Here is a 10786-nt window from a genome sequence, read left to right as displayed (position 1 = left end):
GTCAGAGAAGGATCTCTGGTCAGACACTCTCCAGTACTCCACCCTAAGAATCCCGTTGTCGGTTATTAGGGTGATATCAAGGACCTCCTCCCAACCGTCACAGTTCTCCGAGCACGGGAAATGAAAGGTTGGTGTACTGCCCCTGTTACACACCGATAGATTTGAAGTAATAATAAAATCAAAGAATGATTCACCTCTTTCGTTGATTTCAGAGCTGCATTTGCGTCGCAGCCTATCAGCAGGTTGGCTTTCTTTGGTGTTATGGTGTTCGTCAGATGTTGTAGTTCTTGTGGCGGAGCTGATCGGTCGTGAGCCATGTACGCCGAGGAAATATACACGTTCTCTGCCCCACCTGCTCCAGCTTGACCACAACTAGGTCACTGGAACTCAGGTCCGGGCACAGAAAAGCGTGCAGACTCTTCCTCGCAAGCATACATGCTCTAGGTTTAGCCTGATCAGCGTCTCCTGTGCTGTGGAATAAATTAAAATATTTGCTTTGGAGCCCTTTGATGGTTCGGTCGCTTCCGACCCAGGGCTCCTGTATTAATGCGATGTCGATGTCTTCCTCTAAGAGGAAGATGAGCAGATTAGCCGAGGCACACTTCGAGTGCTGCAGATTTATCTGCGTTACCCTCAGTATGATCTGCTTGCGTGGGGGGTTCGTCAGCCCCCGTCGGACCGTCGATCGTCATCTCCTCCAACAGCTCGTTGGCGGCGTCGATTGGGTCAAGGTCGTCGTCCGGTTTTGCAGAGCGGAACACTTTTACTTTGGCATTCCTGACTCCGAACCACACTTTGTAATCGGCCTTTTTCAGTGCCTCCAGGCACTCCTCGTTTATGCGGAGTAGTACGGGCTGGCTGTTTATCTGAGGTTCCTCCTCCTTTATAACAACCCAGTCGTCCATGGGAAGCCCGGGGTTGTGAAGGCGCAGGAAATGGATCAGCTTGTCCTTCTCCATGCGGATCTTCGGCACCCAAATGCGAGCGACCGGTCTCCTGGGAATCTCGTCGTAAGGGATAGTCTTGAGCTTAACGCCCTCCCAAGCGTCGCTGATCTTAGCGACGCACGAGCCGAGAAAGTCCTTAGAGAACTGGTCCATGCAAGCTATTACGAGGAACCCACGGACCACACCGATGAGATGAATCAAAGTGGGGAGTGAGTCCCGGGTGTTAGCCTCCGGTTTCCACGAGATGTTCATAGACCATGCCCGACAGCCTAGCCTCAACACTGGTCCACACCTCCAGCGTTAGTTTGCCGCTAGCAGAATTGCCATCCGCCAGCGCCACCCATAAGTGACTCCTGGCCACATCGCTGAAGGTCTTTGCAGTACGTGGCCCGCCGGCTGACGGTTGCTGTACAATTTCCTTCGTATGTTGCTTGGCGTCTGCGCTCTTGCCCACTCTACTCCGCTTTTTATCTTGTTCGACCTCGCTTCGCCTTCTGCTCGTCAGCCCGGCGTTTGCGGTTGTATTCATCAACAATCGCCTGGTATTTAACGAGGTCTTTTTCATCCCGCTCGTCGACAGTACCGGCCTCCGTCAATCTTGTCAATCTTGCCGAGAATATGCATGGCCTTCTGGTACTGACTCTTGAGCAGGACACCCGTGGACCTTCGCTTCTTAGCCGGTTTCCGGCGATTCTTGCCGGTTTTCGCTTTCGAGGGATCCCCCGACGCTGAGGGCTTCGGGCCAGGAGTACTATGTCTGGTACTCGCTACACCCAGCCTGACGGCAGTGGGTTCCAAGCTAGAAGCCACTAGTCCGTCTGACGCCTCGCTCCGGGAGGTCCCTGCGGTTGGTTTCAGCATAACGGTGCTACGGCTGGCACCGAGTGTATTGCTCTCGACGGCCACTGTCTCCTGGCTGGAGGCCAGCAGCTCGTCCTCCGATGATGCGCCTGGCATCATCGCCTGCTCTTCTATCGTCGTTTTGGTTTTTTTATTAATTGAGTCCATGTCTTGGTCCCACGAGTAGTCCGGGAAGAATGTCCACCCTGGCTGGCCCGGCCACCAGGGTAAGGGTCTTATTTGAAACTGAAGGTGCCCAAGGTATTCAGAGTTCGCATACTAAAGACCAAGCTCCCCATTGGCCACGCAGCCCTCGGCGTATGCTGTTCCACCTTGGCTTGGGGTCCTATTAGCACCTTCTCCGGTGCAGGGAGGACGATTTAGCACGTAGGCCATATTTTATTGCAAAACCATGCCCTCTAGCATCATTCAGTCGCCATGAAAGGGGGTTCAGTGTCATTCAAAACCAAAGGGGACTCAACGAATCCCCTGAAAGATGCCCCTCCGTATACGGATGGGCTCTGAGGTATTAACACTCTCAAATGTACGCACCGATAACTGTCGCCAAAAACTTTATTAGTTTCAGATCAATGCGATACAGATGTAGGATATCGATCAGCCAGGTATGCGGAACGCTATCAAAAGCCTTAGCATAATCGATATAGCAACTAAAGAGGTTTCTTTGGCCTCTAGTTGCTTATCCTACAACTACCGAGTCGATAATGAGTTGCTCTTTGCAACCCCTTGACCCAACTCGGCAGCCCTTCTGCTCCTCGGACAGAACGTTGTTGGTCTCGAGGTGCGCATTCATCCTTCCACTAATGATGGACGTGATGAATTTGTAGAGGGTTGGTAACCATGTAATCTGTCTTGTGTCTGCGGGGTCCTGCACCGTGTCCTTCTTAGGAATAAGGTAGGTAATCCCCGCAGTGAGGAAGGGTGGAAATTCCTCCGGCCGACTCATGACCTCATTTACACTGCGTGCCAACCGACTGTGTATGCTGGTAAATTTCTTATACTAGAAATTCTGCACCCGATCCAGACTTGGGCCCCTCCAGTTCTTCGAGCTGTTTATGGCTCGTCGAACTTCTTCTTCGGTAACATCCGCAAAATTCATGCCAGGCTTATTGGCATGGCGGGTGCCTTCGGCGGTGATCCAGTCAGCATGCTGGGCGGGTAACCCCCAAAGTCCACCCCAATACTCTTTCGTTTCCGTCACCGAAAACTGCATCGTCTGGAAGCTCCGTTGGGATTCGTTGAGAGATCTGAGAAAGCTCTGCTGGTTCCTCACGTATGTTGCATTCTGGACACGTCTGGAATGACTTTCGCCATACCGTCGTAACCGACTGCATATGACAGAAAGTTTCTGTTTTAGTGTGTCCAAAATTTCAACTACAGATGTCTCACTGAGGATGGCATAGTTCCGGTAAACCCTCTGCAGTTTATTTCTCACTCGTCTGCTGGCATTGCCAGTGCTGATCTGAATCAGTCTAGCAATGTCCTGCATTAGTGAGTTCCGCCGACGTTTCAGACGAATTTTCCATGGTGGATCTCTTTGGCCACTCAAACCAATAACACGAAAGCGAACCTTCTGACCGTGCAATCTGACAGTCGTAACTGCACCACAATACACAAGTGATTGTAATTGCAGCAGCGACATATCAGCACACAGCCGAGATGCAATCTCATCATTGATTTGAGATAGAATTCCCGGAGTTGCTGGGGATGCATCGAGCCTGGGAATACCTGGTCTATGCAAAGGATCCATATCTGAGAATTCTATACACGCTCTTTGGAATTCGTCCCGAACCTCAGCGGAAACCTCAGCTGGACGGTGGAGAAGAGTGCTTCGGCGAGTACTGAACCTGTTGCCTGCAGTGCGGCGTGATGTTGTTGATGCCGCCGCCTCTGCCCCCATCGACTCTCGGTCACCAGTTTCCCCGATAACTTCAAGTCGAACACGTTCCCTGATGGTGGCCGGGATTGTGTCGTTGCGAGTAATAAAGCGGTACTGGTCTGCGACTCGCTGCACAGTCACGTGCGCGAATTGCGGGAAACGCTCGACGAATCTCTGGTGCAACAAGGGGCGGTAAGATGTTGTACCCGCCCCCGCCGTTATTTCGTAGTAGGAGCGGATGATGAAGAGGTTCATTTCTTCAGTCCATTTCATCCGCTTCCTACGCGAACCTGCTAATTACTATTTTTATTTTTTTTTATTTATTATTTTTATTATTTCGTATCGTGAAAGGTTCAATTTAGAATTTTGCAAAAATTCCAAAACAAAATGAAATGGCATAGTAAATACCTATATCAGAACCGATTTACATAAAATAGCACTGACTTTTGAGCTTACATATTTATTAATATATTTTATATTCCTTACCTAAGTCCCCATTCACTTAGTTTTTTTCCCCGCCATATTTCAAATATCCGCCATCTTACATCTTCATGTACTAAAACGAATGGATCAGTGTACACGCACCAACTTCATCTATCGGCAATCGGGAAAAAAACAAGACTTTCTGTCGTGTTCTAAAGTCTTACGACGACGAGAGCGAAGAAGACGGAGACGTCGCATCTGTTTAATTATTTCAAATTTTTCAATTAATTCGCCAATGAAAATAAAGCGCAGAATATGAAAATCGGTAGCGGCGCCGCGTAAGAAAACGATGAAGTTGTTAATCGTGCAATTGTGAAGTGGCCGATCAGTGAAAATGACCCGATGAAAATTTGTGGTTCGTGCAGTTGTTGTTTTTTCATTTTGCTTGTTTTTTTCTGCTGCTGCCACTGCTTTCTGGTTCTCTGCCGTTTGGCTGCTGACTCGCAAGGCTGCGACTCGATGGCGGCTGCCGTGGGGCCCGCTCGGCGGAGCGCCCATCGGCCGCAAGTCAAGTCAAATCGCTGACGATGTCAATTGTTTGTTGCCTGAAAAAATGTCGAGTGGAAAAATGGACTGCGAGGCTGATTGGAGTGCGGCGATAATGGGTCCGAATGCGCTCGCCGCTTGGCTATCTGCAGCAGAAAATATTGGTTGTGCAAGTGCTGGGCTGTGCGTAGTCGGGCGGATTCGCAGAAAGTTTGCACGGATTTCATCTCGCGATCTCTGCACATTGCGGCCCGGAATGGGCGGCCGTGGCAGCTGAAGGCTGCTGCGAAGAATTTCCTCCTCGCTCACATCTTTGCCCTCGTCCGAGTATTCTTCCGTGGTCGTTGGACTGATTGTGTGGCCGCGCGGCGACAGCGGCGCAACCCGGTTTAGAGTGTGAAGGTGTAGTGCGGAGCGCAGGCGGCGGCAAGGTCCCCGCGCCCGGTTCCAATTGGTCCGTTCCGAATGCGAGTGCGACCAGGCCAGGCCAGGCAGCCAGCGGTACCGCACAAGGTGATGTGTTACACATTTTGCGCTCGATTTGATGCGACATATTTTACGATCGTGGCGGTAAGGTGCATGCTCAGGCTCTTGACGATTTCAGGTCCCACGGAACCACAGGCCGCCAGCCAACTGGAGCTGGTTTCCCCGAAAAGTGACTTTCGATAAACATTTGATTCCGCGTGGATGCGATCAGTCGTCACGATATTTCTTGGAAGTTTGCACGAAGGAGAAAACATAAGTCATCTGCGGATGCTTATCTAATGAAACGTGCCTTGGCTCGTATAGGTACAGTGACGCGACAAAATGGTGGAAATGCTTTCTCAAAATTCAATTCGAAGAGGATCAGAGGCAAGATCTTGGATGTAGTGAAAGAGTCGAGGGTTGTGTTCTCCCAATAGGAATATATCAGCAAAAATAGAGGATGCAGTGCTGACATCAGTTAGTCATTGAAACCACAAAATAATTTCACCGCGATGATATTGCTAACACGTCAACCCCATTCCCTAGTATTGCCTTTACAGGTTATTTACCAGTTAGAAACCAGATGGCATTCGGGTGTCAACAAATAAGTTGCAAATGGGAGGTAACAACACAAATGTCATCTATCCAAGGGTTGCGGGGAGAGTCAAACGAAGGCGGAGTTTGGTATCCTTTCCTTTAGTAGTTTGGGTTCAAAGGGGCATCAAATCACCTCTTCTACAAGGCTCAATTGCCAAGACGGACTGATGCGGTGTTTTGGATCCTTAAAAGTAAAAAATTGCAGGCTCAGCAATGTCCAAGCTTCAGCCGTGAACTTGAGGCAAGAAGAGTTGAACTGAAGATAAACACCAACAAAACAAAGGTTCTAAATTCGGAGGATCATCGCACTCTCCCTATCTCCATTATTGGGCAGAGTATCGAAAACGACGCTGGCACCGAACTGGATGTTAGAGCGCTACACCCGCTTTCGCTGCCTTATCTCATATTTGGAAATACAGTTATCCCAACATCAAGATCAATTTGAGACTGTTCTGTGCTGGCGTTCTTTCTACATTGCTATATGGAAGCACTTGGAAAGTGACCCTCCACTGTTCCTCAAAAGCTCCAGGCCCTCGTCAATACCTATCTGCATCGTATCATTGAAGAACGCTGGTCCGATACTATTACGAACGAAGAGCTTGGTCGAAGCACAAGCCTGGCATCCGTACACATTGTGTGTGCTCACCACATATGCTGGGGAAGTTCGAACATCAATGCAAGAGGATCGAGACTACTGGAGTATCTAATAAGAACCGATTTGCAGATCCTAAATGTGGGTAATGAACCCACTTTCTTCAACGTGGTCAGGCGAGAGGTCATCGACATCACGGTGGCATCTCCTGACATCGCGGCTCTGATCAGAGAGTGGAGAGTATCAAACGATATCACACTCTCGGATCACAGACGCATTGATTTCGTTATGGGCATGGATCCACCTCCACCCACTCCATTTCGAAATCCGAGGAAGACAGATTGGGTAATGTATCAAACAGAATTGAACGCCCGAGTCACGATCCCTGGGAGGCGCATCAAATCCATTGCTGGAATTGAGAAGACAACCCAGATGATCACAACTAGCATGAGAAAAGCTTTCGAAGAAAGCTGTCCACTCAAGATGCCAAAGAAGGGTAAAACACCATGGTGGAACTCGGATTTGGCAAAACAGAGGAGAACGACAAGGATGCTCCTCAATCGTGCTCTGAAGGGTGAATCAAGCACTAGCTGGAATCGCTATAAAGAGGCACAGAAGGCTCTAAAGAAGAGCATAAGATCAACCAAACGATCATCTTGGAGACGCTTTTGCGAAGAGACTAACTCTCTTGAGGCAACCTCAAAGCTGAAGCGGATTCTGGTTAAAGAACGTAGCCAGAAACTGGGTTATTTACGTTTACAGAATGGGAAGTACACAGAAAGCGATGAAGAAACGGCAAATCATTTGCTTGAAGTACACTTTCCAGGCAGCATCCAAAATCAAATCTCTGGGCCAACACGTGCATACAGCCCTCAACCGAGAGACTGGAATCTGGCATGCAAAGTAGTATCACTGGAGCGAGTGAAATAGGCATTGAACTCGTTCCATAGATACAAGTCTGCAGGTCCGGATGGCATCATCTCTGTGCTAGTAATAGAAGGAATGGATGCCCTGGGCCTACACATTCGGAATATATATCGGGCATGCTTAGCACACGCTTATATTCCAATTATATGGCGGGATGTGAAGGTGTTGTTCATTCCCAAACCAGGAAAACCCACCTACACAGACGCAAAAAGCTTTCGACCGATCAGCCTAACGTCCTTTCTGCTAAAAGGACTAGAAAGACTAGTAGATCGGTTCATAATGGACACACACATTCCTAAGTGGCCACTTCACCATAGGCAACACGCCTCCCAGAAAGGCAAATCCACGGAGACAGCACTCCATGAACTTACGGCAAAAATTGAAAAGGCGATGTCAGAAAAAGAACACGCCTTAGGCGCATTCATGGACATCGAAGGTGCCTTCAATTATGCCTCATTCGCGGCAATTTGTGATGCGACAAGACAGCATGGAATCGAACCGCTGCTAATCAGTTGGATCCTTCACATGCTAGACTGGAGAAAAATCCACATATCGGTCGGCCAGAAGTCTATTGAAGCAGGATGTCTCAGGGGCTGCCCACAGGGAGGGGTTCTCTCTCCACTGTTATGACTCTTGGTAATGGATACCCTGCTGTGGCTCCTGGAGGACAAAAAAGTCTTCGCGCAAGCATTTGCGGACAACCTAGCCGTAATAATTACCGGCAAGTTTGCGGACACAGTATGCATTGAATGCAACTCTGCATGTAATCCACAGCTGGTGCCTCCGCAATGGACTCACGGTGAACGCTAGGAAGACTGGACTAGTTATGTTCACTAGGAACGTCAGGTGGGGTAGCTATACGCTACCCACCTTAACAGGGGCGGAAATCCAGCTGGCACAAACAGTCAAGTACTTAGGAGTACATTTCGACTCAAAGTTAACGTGGAAGCATCATATCCAGGAACAATATCAGAAATCCTGCAGATTGCTCTGGTGCTGTAGGAATGCGATAGGTAAGACCTGGGGACTTTCACCTAAATGGATACACTGGATGTATACATCCATAATAAAACCCATTTTGATGTACACATGCATCGTCTGGTTGCCAAGACTGAACTTTGCTAACAGCAGGAAGCTGCTAACGTAGATTCAGAGACTATTACTGGAGCAATGAGTACTACGCCGACTGCGGCACTTGAAGCTATCCTAAATTTACCCCCAATTCACTTGGAGGTGAAACGGAAAGCGGCCGACGACACATATAGGCTCGATACAATTGGGGCGTGGAAAGGTGGCCAATCCAACGGGCATGCGTCTATCTGGAAATTCCTTGAAAAACATCCGGTAGCCCGGATTCCGACCGATCATATGGTTTCCAGATTCGTCTTTGAAAAGACATACACTGTCGTAATCACCGAAAGAGAAGAATGGTCGACAAGTGGCCATGAGTCTTTTCAGATTACAGACCTAATAATCTTCACCGACGGGTCAGTCATGGAGGATGGATCAGATCCGACCTCTCGGAAAAATGACGACCATATTCCAGGCGGAGATATATGCCATTTCATTGGCAGCAGAAGAATGTCTGCGACAGAAATGGAGGGGTCGCACCATTCGAATCTATTCTGACAGTCGGGCGGCATTATCGGCGCTATATGGCAATAACATATCAAGCAAGTTAGTGTGGAGTTGTCATCAGGTGCTGCTGAAACTTGGCCGACTGAACGAAACATTCCTGATGTGGGTGCCGGGGCACTCTAACATCGCCGGTAATGAGGAGGCTGACAGACTAGCTCGCCGAGGGTCTGGATCCACAATGGTGGGGCCAGAACCAGCTCTTGGAATCCGACCATCTACTGTCAAGTCTACTCTGAAGAGTGAAATTGCAAGGATTCACGCAACCGAGTGGAAAAATTTGGACTCTTGCCGGCAAGCGAAAATCCTTGTGAAGGAGCCTAGAGCCACTAGAGCGGCATTTTTGTTGTCTCTTAAGAAGTCGGACATGAAAACCCTAGTAGGGCTTTTGACGGGACACTGCTCCTTAAACTGCCATATGGAAAAGATTGGAGTAGTGGTTTCGGCTGTGTGCAGCCAATGTGAGGAGGAGGAGGAGACGGCCCTGCGCTTTTTATGCAGCTGCCCGGCATCCTCAGACGAAGACACCTTGGCAAGGTTTTCTTCAATGAAAAATCTGCACACTCTCTGCCTCTGGAGAATGTTCTCAAATTCGCTAAAGCCTGTGAACACCGTACGCGGGAAGCCATTGAATAGGCAACTACGGGGATAGTACAATGGGCCTAATAATGGCCTGAGTGCTCGGGGCTGCGGCTCCCCCCAGTTAACTAAACTAACTAACTAACACATTGTGATCGGAAATGGCAGTGAATAGGTAACACATTAAGAAGAGGCGATAATTGCATTGCCGACTCGCAAGACGGGTCTTCCCAAGAGCATTTGACGCAGAGCAGTAGAGAGATCGTGGGGGGAGCTGAAACGAATTTTGGGTTCGCGATGGCGCTTAGGTGTGATTGACGTGCCATACTCCACTAAGGAGTAAATTGCAACCATATATAAAGTCTTCCAATGGAACAACGACTACGAATTTTTTCTAGAAAGTATACAAACTCCTCCAACCCGAGCGGAAATTCGGGGGATATAAGCTGGCCATTCTAGGCCTAAGCGAAGTAAGATGGTGAAACTTTGGAGTGAACTTCTCCTTTTCCCGGCAATGTCTACTTGCTCTCGCAAGGCGAGTTGTCTTTATCTGGGAGTCGGTTTCTGACAGAATTTTAACTGCAATATTCCGGCCCAGGTTAGGGAGCTTCACAAATTCATAAACGGAGTCTTCAGGTATAGTGAAGAAGGAAATTTTCTATGAGCAATTACACGCAGTTCATGACAGGCTTCCTATCCCGCTCGAGAATATTGATAAGTATTGGACACCTATCAAAAATGCTCTTTTATAGGGTGCTATGGGGGACGTTGGCCATGTCCCAAAGAGGCATCATCAGATCGGGCTAAGGGGCGAATCATAGAAGCGGATCGATGAACGAAAGGGATTGAAGGCTCGATTGATCGCTTTGAGATCTTCTATGTAGTGTGTGCCGTGACAAAATGAAATTTATTATATCAAACATCATCTCGCCCATCAATGCACTCAAGCGGAGTAAAGCTACTAGGGTTGGTTGTCTCCTCACAGAGCTATTCATCACTGACACCGCAGATCTGCTACTCCCGCATATATGAAAGTCCTCGGAATCCGAGATCTTTACCAAAAATAGAACAAGTCGGAAAACCTGGAGCTGGACGCTTCAAGTATAAAGGGTTTTGTGTATTTCTTTTATAACGCCATTTGAGTGTGCATTTGTTTCATTAGTACCTAGCACGTAATACATACCTATGTGAAAATATCCACTTTCGCGTGATGTTGACATTCAAAGTCTTGGATTTGCAGAGAAGTGACAATTTTGACCTATTATAACTCTAAATCGCACTAACACTAAGTACGATTTCCACGAAACTTGGTATGATCATGCTCCATGGGAGGCTTTG

The 10786-nt window shown here is 48.4% G+C and overlaps 1 protein-coding gene across 2 annotated transcripts in view; it reads left to right on the top strand.

Moving 5' to 3' along the window:
* Positions 1–4308: 4308 nt before the first annotated feature.
* Positions 4309–10786, top strand: part of LOC119650671 — a 45346-nt gene continuing 38868 nt past the window's right edge. Inside the window, exon 1 of one of the 2 annotated variants that reach the window (XM_038053622.1) lies at positions 4309–4522. The gene's annotated coding sequence lies outside the window, so the exon portion shown is untranslated. Of the gene's footprint in view, positions 4523–4708; positions 5167–10786 lie in introns of those variants that run through there. The other variant, XM_038053623.1, reaches the window with a different exon arrangement.

This window comes from Hermetia illucens, chromosome 3 (genome assembly GCF_905115235.1).
Source record: "Hermetia illucens chromosome 3, iHerIll2.2.curated.20191125, whole genome shotgun sequence".
Classification (NCBI taxonomy): Eukaryota; Metazoa; Arthropoda; class Insecta; order Diptera; family Stratiomyidae; genus Hermetia; species Hermetia illucens.
Note: the sequence above shows the minus strand (reverse complement) of the source record. Positions and strands in the feature narration are given on the sequence as shown.